General features: G+C 46.9%; 1 long non-coding RNA gene across 1 annotated transcript in view; it reads left to right on the forward strand.

Moving 5' to 3' along the window:
* The window catches only part of LOC109313162, a 45,267-nt gene that overhangs the window by 8,657 nt on the left and 20,298 nt on the right, over window positions 1–16,312 (forward strand). Inside the window, exon 2 of the long non-coding RNA XR_002101973.1 lies at window positions 12,060–12,130. This is a non-coding gene — a long non-coding RNA (uncharacterized LOC109313162). The remainder of the gene's footprint in view (window positions 1–12,059; window positions 12,131–16,312) is intronic.

Consider the following 16,312-nt stretch of genomic DNA (forward strand, 5'->3'; position numbering starts at 1 on the left):
CTGCTGTGAGAGTCAAGGGAAAAACAGTCCTTTTTGGCCTTGCACCTGTCATGCTGACAGGGAGGGACCCTTCAAATTCCTGTTTATCAACACTTGCTTCCGCTTCCCAAAAGTGAAAAGTTCAAGTGACAGCCTGTCCTGCTGCGTATTTTCCTGTAAGGACCCCAGCTGGCTCTGAGGGAGGAAAGGAGAAGTCAGAAGGCTGCTCTTAGAAGAACTCCTATAAATCCTTCTAGGGAGAGAACTGAAGCTAACAGTTGCAAGGAGCCCTTGTCTAAGGCTGTCAGCCTCTGGGAACAAGTGATGTAGCACCTCTTTCCCCATAGCACATCCCACAGTTTCTGCCGCAGCTATAGTTGAGTGTTTGGCCCACGCTGGGTGAGCAGAAGCCACCAATAATTAATCCAGTCTAACGTCTAAGAGCCCATCTATTCCCCCCTACTCTGAATAAAGCTGAGAGCTGCTCACAAGAGGTGTTGATATTCGTGTCTGTGTCACATAAACAAAAGGGTGTTTGCCAGCAGGATGATTGTCTGATGGATTGGTAACTGGGAACATGACCTTTTGTGACTTTACACTGAGGAAGCTGCTGGATCTCTGGACAAACCAAACCCTCCAAGGGCAGGATTTATGCTTGTTTTGTGTGCCTTGCGCTGGTTAAAGTCCACTGCATTTCATCCTGTAGGCAGCAGGTAAAGTAAATCCTCTGTACTATATATACACCATGTGTAAATTACTTTGTAATGTGCTTTGCTGTCCTTCTCCGGGAAAGGTGCTATATAAACATATGCTGTCACCGAGTGATTAACCTGGTTTATGAGGAGGAACTAGAGACCTGTTTATCTATGTGGCATACAGGTAAGCTTGAGCTAATTGTTTGGCAAGAGCTTTCCTGTGGATGATGCTGTGCAAAATCAGATCGTTAGGGGAAGCTTTTCCAGAGGCAGTGGTTTAGAGTAAAGGCTTTGCAACAGAACTTTAAGAGAAGTCAAATGCTTTCTTTTATTTTCAAAGGCAAGTGCACTCTCCAGAAAGTGTTTGGGATAAAAATCTCTGGGACAATCCCTTTTTTAAAATGGTGTTGGTTATATAGTAAGGAAGATAAGATTACCTGGAGTCCAGGGTTGGGGCACAGTAGATACTTGCAAAGTGAAACTGTCCAGAAGCAAGAGCGGAGCCACTGACTTTGCAGTGAAAAGCTTTATCATCCCTGCACAGATTACTGGGGCTATAAATAATGTCAGCTCAAAGTAAGCACTGTTGGAGAGCACTCTGCCCTGCTGGCATGTGCACCCTGTGCTGAATTGCCCCGCAGTGGCTTCCAAAGTGGCCTTTCTCCTGTGCACGTCCACACCTCTCCACACTCAGATTTAGTCATCAGAGCCTATGGAGGCTCCTGATGGTGTTGTTAACAGCTCAGCCTCTTTCCAGGCCTTTATTTTGCACAGATTGCTGTGAATGTCTCTGGTTTTATTACAGTTGTAAAAGCAAAAGCAGTTTGGAAGCCCTAGGTGATTTACAAAACAGATGCCTGGCACCCACTGGAATTTCTTAGGGCAGCAACAAATGGAGCCAACTCTGGGCTTTTGGGCAAGGGGGAAGGTAATTTGTCACCAAAATAGCTTTTAGTTGACAGTCATTTTCTTGTCGTGAGGCTCCTCACTTGCAGCACTTGCTTTGGAGGCTGCAGGCTTCCTGGCTTTCTTTAATGAGCCCAGCAGGCTGTTGAAATATGGGCTGTGCAATCCACAGTTTATTTAAAGTGTGTGCAGGGGAGAATGAGGGGAGTCTGGAAAAAATCAGTGTATGCCACATTTTTTCCATGTCTCCATTGCACAATCCTGCATTTCCTTGCAATGCAGGGCACAAAAATGACATGAATTTTAAGTACAGCTCAGCCCGTGGGAAATTCAGTGGAAGGCATCGTTTATGCATAATATAATCCCAAGACTACTGTTACCCCAATGTTAAAATGGCCTCCCTTTGTTTTGAAGGAAAATGAGAATCAGATTGCAAATAATCCAGGTCAGGACGAGGTCAAGTCTTCCTGAAAGGAGATCACTTCTTTGGAGTGCAGGGTTCCTGAGCAGCCCTTTCGGTTGTTTGTTTTTCGTGGAATATGTCATGAGCTATTACACTCCTCTGGTGCTGTTGTCCTAACCCTGTCGCCTCTAGGATCAGGTCCCCTATCCTTGCCATCTGCCCCTTTAGATTTCGCCCCCCACTGGACAAGTTGGAGAGAGTCCAGCGGAGGGCAATGCAAATGGGGCTGCAGCACATGACTTATGAGGAGAGGCTGAGGGAACTGGCTTGCTTAGTCTGGAGAAGAGAAGACTGAGTGGGGATTTCATACCAGCCCTTAACTACCTGAAGGGTGGTTTCAAAGAGGATGGAGCTGGACTGTTCTCATGGTGGCACATGACAGAGCAAGGAGCAATGGTCTCAAGTTACAGCAAGGGAAATTTAAGTTGGATATTAGGAAAAAAACTCTCACTACGAGGGTGGTGAAACACTGGAACAGGATACCCAGAGAGATGGTGAAATGTTCATCCTTGGAGGCTTTTAAGGCCTGGCTCAAAAAAGCCATGGCTGGCTGCAGTATTCTAGTTGGGGGTGGTCCTGCTTTAAGCTGGGGGTTGGATTAGATGACTTTGTGAAGTCCCTTCCAACCTCATTTTCCATTATTCTGTTTCTACTTCCTTAGATCCCTCCTAAACACTGGCTCTCTCTTCATTACAACATGCTTTGTTAGCCTGTGCTGCTCCAGTGAAAGGAGTGGCTGCCCAGTTCCAATCCCTGCTGTAGAGCAGGGTGCTTCCATCAGCACCTTGCAGCATGGCTTTCAATGGCTTTCAGATTCTGCTGCATAATATATGGTAGGACTGTCAGAGTCAGCTTTATTGCAAGTCTTTGTAGACTGGCTCCAGTAGCCACACAATAAAGCAGTAGGCAGCAGCAGCGTGGCAGAACAACACAAAGCCTCCTGTAGTCCCAAGTGGCAATGTCATTCACCACCAGCACTAGACTGCTCACAGCAGCATGGGATAAATAGCTAGAAGGCAAGAGCCTGCAAAAGAAACACTTAGGAAAAACACGTGCAAAAGTAATACAGGAGGCTTCATACGATGATCCATGAGGTGAGCTGGGATCTTTATTGAATCAGTTAGCTCAACCCTATTTCGAATCAAATCTGTCAATTGTTGCCTGTTTCCCTAGGCCAATGATTCTCAACTATGGCACCACAGATGTGAGATCCTTTTAAGGCTGCCACAGGGAGACGTGCAATAGGTTCACAAAATATACTGAGAGATTTCAAATAGGAATCCATTGTGCTAAAAACATCATGACCTATCATGACCTTTCTGTTGCAAAGGTCTGAGCCCTTTGCAACAGAAGAACTGCTCTATTATTTTTCCATAATCAAAAAAGGAGTGAAAGCTAAAATCTGGCATTTCCCAAGGGGTGCCTTGAGTCTAACGAGAAACGCCTTAAGTCTTAGAAGGTCGAGAACCACTGCACTAGATGTGAGTATCTGTTTTATAGCTGGGCACTTCAGAATAAACATGAAAGAAAGTTCTTGCTGAAAAGATCTTGTACTTTAACCCACTATAGCACAAAGCGAGGCAGATCTGAAAGCTGGCTGAAAGAAAGGAATGGGGATTTCCAGAAAAAAGTTTGACTTTTATTTCCCCCTCTTCCCCCCGCCCCCACACACACACTACAATTTGGCTGTGAAAATTAATAAAAATTTGAAAACTTTGGGACTTTTAAAAAAAGTTATTTTCCAGAAAGCAGCCCTCTTTTTGTGGAAGATTTTGTTTGAGCAGAAACACAGATTTCCTGTGGACAAAGACATTTAATGGAAAATGCTTGACCAGTCCAACGGAGGCAGCAATGGTGAAGAGAGAGAGCACCACATAATTAGAAGTATTAGTCTCACATCAAGCAGAAGGCAGGGTACATTTGAACCTTAAAAACTAACTAAGGTAGAGAACTTCATGAGCTGTAGTTCACTTCGTTAGATGCTGTGATAAGTAGTGTGCAGACCACTACCACTGTCTTCAGGTAACACAGGAAACACAGGAGTGCAAAAAAGTGGTAAGGAAAGGGGCTTTAACACAGGATGAGGAGGCTATGCTGAGTATGGGAGAGGGAGGTAAAGAGCTTCAGTAAAGGTGATAATGGGAGAAAGAGACAAGGGAAGAGGGAGTAAACAGGACTGAAGGCATCTCATTTAAAAAGCAAGCCCAATGTACTTCTGCACCTGGATTTTCTCCTGTTTTAGTCCCATTATTAAATAATATTTGTATGGCAGTGGTGGTGCAGACAGCACTTGCCCCAATGGCCTTTCCATTTAAATGTTAATGTAAAAGCCCTGGGTTTGCTTCTTTTTTGGTATCCTTGTGACAAGGTATTGAGCACTTGCAGATTCACTGGAATCTGACAGGCCACACTGTGAGCACTTCTGCTGTATGACCTCAGACTTGTCAACCAAGTAGTTCGTGCACATGCTATCCAACCCCTGTTCCCTGGGTAAATCGAATATTTGAGTTAGAGCTGCTTCAAGGAAGTGCAGTCTAGCTGGGTCAGCTCAGCAATCCATTGGTACCGTGGCTGGATTATGTGCCTATCAGCAGTAGCACTGCAGAGCCAACCTCTGTCAATTGTGTCTTTAACCAAGACAGACATTGTTTTGTGTTCAGCGGTGAATTCCTTACAATTATTTTCAGTTAAGTAATAATGCATGACTCACAAGCACCAAAGAGAGATTAGTTTCTGTCAAATGATACATCTTTGGAAACTGAACTTGCTTCCTGATGCTGGACTCCGAACAAAAGAGGACTGAATCGGAAGGCCCCTGCAACTCTGAGCCTGTCAGGGTGGTTTGGATTCAGAGGGCATGAAGAAAGAGCATGTGCTTGTCTTGGTGGATGGCTTCCCCCACTCCCCCCATCTCACTTCCTTGCTGGAAGTGGCTAAGGTGTCCAGCTATAGCTTCAGAGCTCAAACCTTGCTCCAGACTTGTGCAAAAGGCTATTTTCAGCAGACTTAGCTGTAAGGTAGTACCAGAGGAAGCAGCTGGATGGGGTGCTAACCATATCACTCCCTTGCTTGCCATTACTTACAGAAACAGGGCTTTAACCCTGCTAGCTTGAACTGCTGAGGTTGGGCAGACTTTTGACCTTCTGTATGTTTTATTTTTTAACTGTTATCTGTTCATGTGTGGTGGCAGGAGCTAACATGGGCCTGTATCAGGCCAGGCAGTTTGTTTTCTAATGGATACGAAAAGGGAAGCTCTCTGGAGAAGGCAGATTTAAATAGCGGCACAGCTGCCCTGACAATGGGGCCCGTCTGTCGGTATGAGGGGAACTCTGGCGATCCCCGGTAGGGCGGAGGCAGCTGGTGAGCTTGGGGCCAGATGGCTCCCATGCCCATCTGGTAGTTTTGAGAAGCACAGGTGGGAGCCTCTCCGATTGTATTTCATCCCGGGTACAGCAGGCGGGGAGCTGGGGTGGCCAAGTTTAATCATCTCAAGTTACACACTGCGGAGCAAATCCAAATCTATTAAAGCCCCTGGAAAGGCTGGGGATCAAATTCCTTGTGCATGTGCAACATATTCTTCACTGGAGCCACCCGCCACGTACCTGGTCTTAAACTAGATTGTCAGTTCTTTGGGGCTGGGGTCGTGTTATCCGATTCGTGAGGGCAGTAGCTACCACAACTGATCCAGCTGGGCACTGGCATCATACAAATCGGCAACTAGCCTATCTGCCACAACAAGGCTCCCATGCTGCGCCCTGGCCCCTTCTCCCTGAAACCGCTGCGCAGTGCTGCTAACACCCACCGCATTTCGTCTCAAAAAAAGCTGTGTTTCAGCAGTGGAGGAGGGCAGGGGTATGCCTTGATCTCCCTCTGGCCTGCGCTTTGGGATGCTTGGGGCTGCAGGCTGGAGCCCTCTACTGCGAGGAGCGCTTTGCTCCCACCGCATCCATTCAGCCAAGTGCTGGGGGGGAGAAAAGACCCCGGGCACAACTGGCAGCGAAGCAGAGGGGTCCAGAGCAACAGGTGGCGACCTGGGACGGCGAGGAGGAAGCTGGTGCTGGGCAGGGAAGGAAGGATGTGGAGAGGCGCGCAGCTGCCGAGGTTACAATGCGAGGCTAAACAAAGCTCCCTGCGAAAGGAAGCAGATCCCGCCCGCGGTGGGAGCTGAGCAAGGAGCGCCTGACATCATCGGGCTGAGCGTTGGGTTACACGGAGCGGGGACCGGCGCGGAGAGAGGGCACACCCCCGCCTCCAGGCGCAACTTCACCTGCCGCGGCCGGAGCCTGCTCGCCGGCGCGGCGCCTCGGGGCAGCGGACGGCCGGGCCGGGCCGGGGAGCCCCGGGCGAGCGGTGAGTACCGCGCCGGGAGGGGGCGAGGGCTGCGTGGGAGCCGCAGTCGTGACACGCTCGGGAAATGGGTGCGAAGATACAGTTCAACTTTCCCTGCGCCGCGGGCAGTGGAGGAGCCGGCTCCCCGCCCGGGCCCGTCCTGCCTTCCTCCCCGCGCCTGGAGCCTGGGGCTCCCGCTCGCTCCCGCCGGCAGGGCCGGGACCCCGCGCGCGGACATCTCGAGGCGGTGGCACTGCTGGCACTCAGCCACGGATCTGCAGCCGGACTGGATGTTACTATTAGTCCAGGCTAATTCATGAGCCCAGAAAGATGACACAGCCGTAAGGGGCATAGAGAGCGCCCAAACGAGGGGCTAACGTAAGGGGGATGGGGGTGAGGAGGGGAGCAGCAGGTTACAGGACATACAGGGTTAGCCAGCTAAGCCCGGGGTGGGGGGAAGGGTCGGGGGTGACTATGCTGAGAGAGAAAGAGGATAGAGACACCCAACCCCATGCAATGGTCTGCAGTGGTGGAAGGGGTCGTTTGAAGAAGTTGCTCAATCCACAGAGTCTGTGGTGGGGGTCCTCCTCGCCGGGAGCGGACTGGTCTGTCATTAAAGACTCTTCTCGGAGTCTGTCAGGTGCAGAGCAGGGTTCAGGCAGTCCCCTCGGGGTCCAGCCCGGTGGGGTCGGTGTACTGGCGGCGCCCTGTGATGTGCTGGACGCAGATGTCGCGGGACCAACGTAGTACAATATTGGCTTAGCTGTTGGGTTTCCAGTGGGGAAATATGCTACCAACCTGAAATACGTCGTGCTCTGCGTGTAATGCTGTGATAACTGTTACTGCATTAGAAAGTGAAATATAGTTTGGGGCTTCTGGGCATGGCGTACAGGTCTGTGCCGAACCATTGATGTGAACGGGAACAATGCCATGGACTTCAGTGGAGTCAGAGACTCTGTGGGAGCTGGCTTTTAAGCAAGGGCAGAAAAAGAGAACCGCGCAGGGGGTGAGAGCATCAAAACACTTCAGCAACTGGATTTTGCAAATCTCTCCGCTATAGAGAAGGATTTCTTCCCTCCTGGGCAGTTAATAAAGGGATCAGTGGAACGCAGCACGCGTGAAATCCGCACCACATGAAGAGGGAAGCTCTCAGAAAAAGGGGTGTATGGGAAATGCTTTGATTTGCTCAAGAGGTGGGAATAGGTCCACAAAACACAAGCCAAATCCAGCCTGCCTACAGGAGCAGCCCCATGGAGGTCTACATTCTTAGATAGTGGGTGAATTTCTTTGGGACTGCTCACAAGGGGAAAGCAAGGGAGATGTAGCTAAAGGCAATATGTTGCACCAGTGAAAGAGCATTCAGGTTGGTCTTTTAGAGAGGGGGTCTCTCCAAGTTCAGCTGGATGAGGTGACCCAATTGCAGATTTTATGGGAAATGCAGCCTATAGAGTTCTTCTGCTGGGGTGTGCGCACACAAGGGTAGTGTGTGCGCACACAAGGGTAGTGTAGTCAGTCACCTATTCCAGAATTGCTGGATTCCAGTCAGGATGGACCCCCTGGGAAGCATAAACTGGGTTCCTCATCTGTGAGTCAGAGAAACTGCAGTGTCGGTATGCACTCAGTTTGTGGAAAACTCCCTGTCTCTTCTTGTGGGAGCCCTGTAGCAGTGACAAGGACGCATGGAGAAAGCTTCAGCACCTGGACTTTTTCACACTGCAAATGCAGAGGAGAGATCTCCAGACAGGGCAAGCAGCTGTTTCAATGATGCCCATGTTGTCTCAGCCACAACAGGAAATTTTCTAAATTTCCGCCTTGGCCAGATCAGGCAATGGTACCGAGTCATTTGTTTTTGTTGGTAGATTCTGTTTCTCATCTGAAAATAAATGGGGGAAGAGCTCAAGTGTTTTGAAGAGATTAGATCACCATTATAGATGGATTCTCACAGCAGTTATCTGTAGTATTGGGGATACCAAAACCCAAGAACACCAAGACAGCATAAGCATGGACCTGCATTTTCTGAACGCTCGTGTTCCCCTTGGAACAGCATTTCTCCATCAGGGCTGATTTCATTTTCAGTGAATTCAAGGTAACCATAATATTCTCCATCTTAACCTCAGTGCTGGATCTCACCAACGGGAACCTGCAGCAGAATCAAGCTCTGCCAGTACTAAAACTTTTTTTTTGGAAAGCTACAGCAAGTTTTACTGCAAATCAGCTTTTTGAACAGGATTTTTGGCAAAGACTTTCAATCTTTAAAACTTTATATGGTTTTTGGGGAAAAATTAGCAGAAAGTTAAATAGGCTTTTGTTTGTTCTTAAAAAATGCTTTTGTTTCTGATTTCTGGGGATTTTGTATTGACACCGTGAAAATGCATGACTGATCAGTTTAGTCACATGGTTTAGATAGAAAGTTCCCTTTTCAAACTGGTATTATTTCAGAATAAAGTCTTTTGATTTTTTACATAATTTTGCGGAACATTCAGAAAATAGAAAGTACCCCATTGCGGCACAAAACAAGATGAACTATCTTTCCAGCTCTCTGAAATTTCTATGTAGCTACAGTACTTCTGTGACACCCTATTACCACAGTATCAGAATATCTCACAGTCTTAAATGTATTCATCTTCCCTTTGGGAAGTAGGAAGTGGTATTGTCCCTACTTGGTCGATGGTTACTGAGGCACAGAAATTAAGTGTGTTGACCAAGGTCCTATAGGACATCTGGCAAAGTAAGGAACTGAGTCTGCATCTCCCAGGTCCCAGACTAATCATGGCAAGAACTATCCTTCACATTTCTATGCTACTTTTCTCCAGCATATTTTTCAGGCAGCTTTGATTGATACATTCTCAGCATCATTAGTCTTCAGCAGCAACCAAGATTCAGAACCACAGCGCACCAGTTTCTACTGGGTTTCATTTTGGGCCAAACACTTCAGCTGCCTCAACCAAGCACCTGAGAGGCTTCCTGAACCCCATGATAAAGCATTGTGAAAGAGAGCACTTAGCTGAACCTCCCTTGGAAGTTGCTAAAGAGAGTACCACTATTCCCAAAGAAAAATCTTCTGTCTGCCTGTTTCATTTCTGCAACTGGAAACCCCAAGTCCTAGCAAGGTAGCAGCTGCCAGAACATTTGCAGTGCTCCAACATGTCAATACGGTCCAGATCCACACCTGGGAATGGTTAACTGTTGTGTACGCCTACCTTCCTAACTATTTAGTAGTGCTGTTATAGCTGGGTAGTAAAAACATTCGAGACCAGAACCAGACTGAGCCAGAGATGTAAGTGTAAGGGAAATTTCTCGCCCCGCACCTTAACTGTTTCGCTGGGTCTGAGCCTGGGGTATTTTCCTGCTCTTCTCCGCCTCCACACAAGTCCATGGGTACCAAGATGTGCTGAATTCTTTATTCAGCCCCACCGTATTCACACTGGATCACCTTCTGTGGCATCTGTATGGCTTCTCCCTGCCTGCTCTTTTTCAGGAATATAACAAATCACAAATCCGCCTTGGCACAGCCTCATCCAGCACTCAGAAGGCCTGTGTTCACCAGTATTTGCAGTGAAATAATGGTAGTGTCAAACCCATTCTCAGTATGGCTGCATTGACTTCAGTGAAGTTATGTATTACCCTGTGCATAATTCATTTGTGGACCTCCTTGCTGCTACATATCAGCGAGATCAAGAGCTTTGGAAGATAAAAATAAAAGTGGAGTAGACATTTATGTAGGATGATTGAACCACCCACAGTTATAATGAATGGGATATTCCTTTGGAAAGATTTTAAGCTTTTGTGGGTCAGGACTATCACTAACAAGTGGAGGATATTGATAGTGGCTGCTGTTGGAGACAGGACAGAGGACAAGATGGACTGCTAGGCTGTTTCAGTAGCGCAGTTCCTATGTGTCTATACTGTAGGGATGAGCGTGGCCCACTTTTTACCCATCACTCTAGAGAGGTGAGGGAGACCTTTCCCAGGCTGACACAAACTGAACTGAAACTGAAATGCATTTTCTTTCTGGATTGCAAGTGACCACACATGATGATGATGATGATGCAACACTGCAACACTTCAGCTGTAGAACAAGTGAGCCAGAGTGAAGCAGGAAAGCAAATCAGCAAAAATAAAAGCACCAGGACTTTTGAGATTGGCTTTCTTCCTTCCTGCCTTTGTTTTCCTGGCTGGTGCCCAATGTGGGCCAATGCCTATCCCCAGGCTTGTGGGAATCCTGCTTTGTTTCCACTCTAATACTTCAGTGGAGTAGTAGTTGTCAATGGGACAAGAAAAACAATATTGTCAAATCTGCACAACTTTGTCCGGATGCTCCAAGGGCAACAGTAAGGGGTGTTTTGCTGTGATGTAGCCTCTGTCATCAGGATCTCCATGTGTTTCTCAGATATTGGCCCCTGTGGTTCAGTGGTAGAATCCTTGTCTGCCTTACAGGAGACCTAGGTTCGATTACCAGATGCTTGTACAACTACAGCCAGGGAGGCACCAAACATCTGGACGCAGTCTGGTCTTTGGATTCTGTCTCAGTGGCTCTAAACGGGGGAGGGAAGGTCTTGTCTAGGCAGGTGTGTCAAAGGTATGGGTAACCTCTCATGCATACACCATGTTCTGGTAGGATCGATGGCTGCCAAACCATGGTCCCAGATACTGATTGAGTGGGGCTCACATCTCTTTTTGCAAGAGATACAAGGATTAGTACCCCCATTCTCCAGACATAGCAACTGAGGAAGAAACACATACATGCATTTGTACTTGAATCAGTGATATAATCAGTGTTAGACCTCTGGAGTCCTGCCTCCCGCTCAGAAGTCATTAGAAAATTGAAGGCAAAGGAAATAAATCAAAGACAGGGCCCCCAGGGATGCAGCTGGTCTGGGATTTTGCCTGTCAGAGTACTACAGTGGGCTAACAAGCAGTTCAGAATCGTTGAGCCAGTTCATTTTTGTGTCATCAGCTGGTTAATTTCTTGCTTTCTGCTCGGTTAATATTTGCTCCTGGGACAAAGTAAGAAAACAGGCCATGGCATTCCATTTGCTCTGAAAGCCAAAACAGCTGCTAAAATAAGTGGCTGCGCAGTGCAGGTCAGGAGATTGCAATCCTCCAGCAGATGTTGGGACCACGAAGGAAGTGGATTTGACTGGGGGCTTGGGGACACAGCTGTGCACCACAGCAAACACACTGAGGTAACACGACTGGACAAGCCTATAAGCACCTTCTCAACAGCTGTCTCTGGGTTCTAAGCGAAGTTTTAGTGCAAACGGCAACTCAGCTTGTAACTGAAGCTTATTTGCATGCTCACGGGAGCCAGTGAATCCCCCTGAGCCTGTTGGTTTCAGGTTGGCAAAAATTATGTCACTTTGTAGCACAAAACAAAGCAAATGAACAGAGAAGAATCAAAAAGGGAAATGCTTACGGAAGTCAGGCCTAGGATTTTAGCAACCCCTGTAGCTGTGTTGGTGCAAAATCTTGCACAGACACAGTTAATACAAGTAGCTAAATATAGACAAGTCCTTAGTTTCATGTCCTCATACCCACCAAACTTAGCTCTGCAAAGCAAGCTTCCCTTCCTCCCTTCCAGTATCTGCTCTTGTCCTTGGTGTTGTGATGACAGATTTGAAGAGTCTGAGAAACAAATACCCTAATTAAGTTGCTGGGCAGCAATTTATTTATTTTCCTTTCCTCAGAAATATTTTCCCTGCTGTGTTTGGAGCCAAAGGTCGGCTGACATGTACAGAAGAGAAGTCAATTAAATCAGGTAGGTTTTCACCCTTTAATTGGGTATCTGGAAATGCATGGAGGTGAGCGGGTGGAATTTGATTTTCATTCACAGAGAGCGTGTCTACACATTCATTAATGTGGCATAGTTACTTCATGTTAAGTTTAGTACTTGGTTAACCTTACTTTAGTATTTACTACTCTGCAGTACCACCAGCACATGGTTTTTAAATGATGCTTACTGTGCAATAGCCTAATAATACTGCATAGTAGCGTATTAGCATGGGTCTTGCCCAGCACACTACTGCACAGCGTTATTAAGCTACTGCTCAGTAAGTGTCTCATGTAGATGTGCCCTGCATGACTTAAAATCATACTTAAATCACCAGGATTTTTTCCTTTTTTGTGTCCTCGTGAAAAGGTGTTTAGCAAAATTCACAGATTCATTGGAATATGACAGGGCTGCGCCATGAAACCTTTGACCACCCTTTACACTTGGAATTGCTAGCTACTATAAAGTTATTGAATAGGGGTTAAAGGAAACTTTAGGAGACTGTCAGATATCTCACTGGCTGCCTGGGTAGGTACACTTGGAAACACAATATAGGTCTCTTCTAACCTCTATAAATTATTAATCTGACAATGAGACCCCAGCAACAGGCTGAAGATACATTATAGTCTCAGAACCTGATCTGTGAAGAGAGATCACGTGTAAGGCTTAGGAGCTCATTCTGAGTAACGCCCAGCAAACCTCTGTGGATTGGCATAATAGGGCCAGAGTTTCAAGAGCACATTTCTACAGGCTTCTGACAGGTTATAATGTGATCCCAGAGGCCTGTGCCCAAAACTGCTTCTTACAGTAATCATCCAGGGTTTTACCTCTGAGAATCTGGACCTGGAGCCCTGCTAGACTCGGGGAAAGAGGACTGGTCATTGCCCAGAAAGAAACTGTACTTCTGCCTCCAACTTCCAGTATACTGCTGCAAATTAGTTTCCTGCAGTGTCTTCTGTGCCATAGCTTCTATCAAGCCATAGTGAAATGCTGACGCAAACCATACTCCACTGCCCTTCATTTACTGGTGAATTGTTGCACAGTTTAGGGGGTATATTTTGAGAAAACTACACAGAGGAGGCTATTGGGTACATGTGCTCTTTTTTTGCTTTCTGTTGCCTATTTCATTTACACACACATTGAAACATTTCTTGGCCAGACATAGCATCTGATTGTCCCTCAATCTGTAGGTAGATACAGTGTAAAAATGCCAGTCCCCCCATTCTTGCCCCTTTAAACAGCCTGAACAAATGAGCTGTGCACAGTTGTGTTCTCTGGAAATCCACTGGGCAGATTTCTTCCCTGGCTCTGTAGCCTCTGCTCCCTGCATGATAAATGCTGGATGGGCTAACTTAGGGGGTGCCAGAGCATGGCATGGGAAGGCAGTTTGCTTGGCACATGCACCTTGGGAAAAATGGAGGAGGAGCCTTGGCTGGTAAGATAGGGCTGTTTCTGTCCCTCTCAGCTATCATCATTGGACTTCTGGCAGCTTTGGTGATAAGGGACCCTAAAGGATTTGCTGCTGTATGCAGTCTCTTTTTTCTCTGTACAACTTTCCAAGGATCGCCATGCCTCTTCTGCACACAGCACGCTGCCCTGTGTATGTTTGAGATAGTCTATGGACACTGATCCCAGGTTGGGTGAGTGGAATTTCACTGGATGCATAAAATATTCAATGCTTCCATAAACTGGTATTTTCCTTTTGTTGTTGGGGTACAAAGCAGTGAAATCTGCTTGAGGGGAGACAGCTGCCTTTACTACATCATGTGCATACATCTGTCTTCAGAACATCACCCCCCTTAACTCCTCAGGTATCACCTCCTCTACCTTTGGCAGAGTTTGCTTTTAACTTGTCTGCAGAAGCTGCTTTCGCTTAATGCAGGTGTATGAAGAATCCTCCACCTTTTTTTTCCTAACCTAAAAGTAGGGGAGAGGGGAAGAGTCAGTTCAACCCAGTCAGGCCATCATAATTGGGTTAAGAAGCTTGAAGGAGCTGAAGAGAGTTAATGTAGCCGGTAGAAATAAACATACAAGGTGAATAGCACCTTGCCCACCCCCCTACACCACAGCAGATTTGATTGCATTACTTCCTTAAACTATATAATCTAGTCTGGCCTAAAAGCCACTGATAGTGCTTTAACTCCACCATCTAAGCTTTCTGGTAGCTTAGTGGCAGGGACTTTCCATCACGTTTCCAGGCATGCCTTGCCACTACCCAGTTACAGAACCTGTAAGATTTTGTCTTTCTTTTAAATGGGCTGGAAGAACAGTAATAACTTGGGAGCCAAGCAGAGCCCCTGGTGGCTGATCAGCTAACAGTGATGTTCTCAAGGGTCACTTCTTATTTTTATACTTGTATAGAGACCTGCAAGGGATCTTGCCTATCAGATTGTTTGCTGCCTAATTCCCAGGCTGTTTATCTCACTTCTGTTAGTGAGAAACACTTATTTGGAAAGCTGAATACAGCTTCTTCTAGGATTCTGTGAACTGGAATGGAGACATTTCTGTCCCTGGTGACTGTGCTCGGTGTGTGTTGTGCTAAGGGAGCAAGCCCTTGAGAGGTATTTAAAATGGCAAACTGTGTTTCCACAGTCTACCAGATGCCTGCCTCAAGCTAGGTTCTCCCTGCCTATTGCCCTAATGGGGCTCAAACTCCTTTCCTCCTAGCATAGAAACAAGGATCAGACAAACCACAGAACCCTTGAACATAAAACTCCCTCCTTAAAAAACCCAGCCCCCATCTCCAAGAATCTTCTACATCACCACTTGTTCCCTCCCTCCTTTTATACAGGGCAAGGCAGCTGAGCCTAGAAGAAAATGAGCTCCAGCTGTATCCACTCCTCACCCATTTAACCCTTTCTTGCCAGGTTCCAAACTCATAGATCTGTCAGGAGACACAGGAACCCCGCTAGGGCTTAGAAGGGAACTTGTGCAGTGTAAAGCATGCAGGGTCATTTAGAAATCAGCCTCCTGGTCTGGGAAAATAGTTTCTGAGTGGAAGCACCACAGCTGAGTGAGCAGAGTCCCAGCCTTTATAGCACCTTCTCCATATAATCAGTGTCCTTAACATAAAATATTTCCACATCAAACAACTTGAAACACTAGGGAAGAATATATATATATATGCATGTATGTATGTATGGCACCATCCTGTCACCTCTGTTTTGTAACACTCCCTCCTCATCGCCTCTGAAAAGCAGCAGATGTGATAAAGAATCAGGAAGCGGGAGTTAATCTCCCTGTGACAGCTCTCCTGATAAGCACAAAGCTCTGGCTTTACAACTGTTTGGCCTATGGCAAGCACAAAAGCCTGAACTCGTCCCACTTAGGCTGCGTTTTATTTAGATTGTAGTAAGCATACCCCTGCCACATTAGAAGTTAGAATGTGTTCTGGGAAATGGTAGGATAATGTTTACTATGGTGCCTAATGAAATCTCTTGCAAACGCAGTTCACTGATTATTGGTCCCAGCCCTGACACCACATGAGTCTTGAACTAGCCCTGTGCAGTCCTGGAACTGGGACTGACAATAGAGCCTTAACACATGAGAGGGGTCCCTGGTTGATGTTGCAGCTGGGTGAAGACTGCAACTTGCTTATATTACCTCTGTGGAGCAGTCCGATGATAGCTGAACACATTACTTAATGTGATGCTCCTTCCATGGAAAGTCCTAACTCTGCTACAATATGATTGCACTTAGCACATGTTTTACTGCTTAAACACTCAGACACTTGTGTCTGACAGAAGTGCAGTGAATATGTCCTAAATGTAGTGTGTAACAAGACATTGAGAAGGAAGCTATGAGGTCTGCCTTAGCCTGAGTCTGTCAGGGGTCTGCCTGGCTCCTGGTGCAGGTTAGAGCTGGCTGGATGGGTGCTTTAAGTTGTGCCTCAGTGAGCTATGGCAGCACCGCAGAGTAGCTAGGGGTAAGCATAGTTTCAGAGTTTCCTAGTTGTTAGGGGCTGGAAGGGACCTTACAGACCATCAGGTCCAGCCCCCCTGCATCTGATCCTACCCTGTCCTTCCTCACTCATGTCCACTATGTTTCCTACCCTGGAAACTCTGGTGAGGGACATTGGTTTTGTGCTTTGCAAAGAAGCATCCTACTTCAGGGGTATTCCCATAGTGCTCTACAACTGTTTTATGACCCTGTGGAGCTGGTGCAGGACGT

This window comes from Crocodylus porosus, unplaced genomic scaffold, assembly GCF_001723895.1.
Source record: "Crocodylus porosus isolate Cpor-Errol unplaced genomic scaffold, CroPor_comp1, whole genome shotgun sequence".
NCBI lineage: Eukaryota > Metazoa > Chordata > Crocodylia > Crocodylidae > Crocodylus > Crocodylus porosus.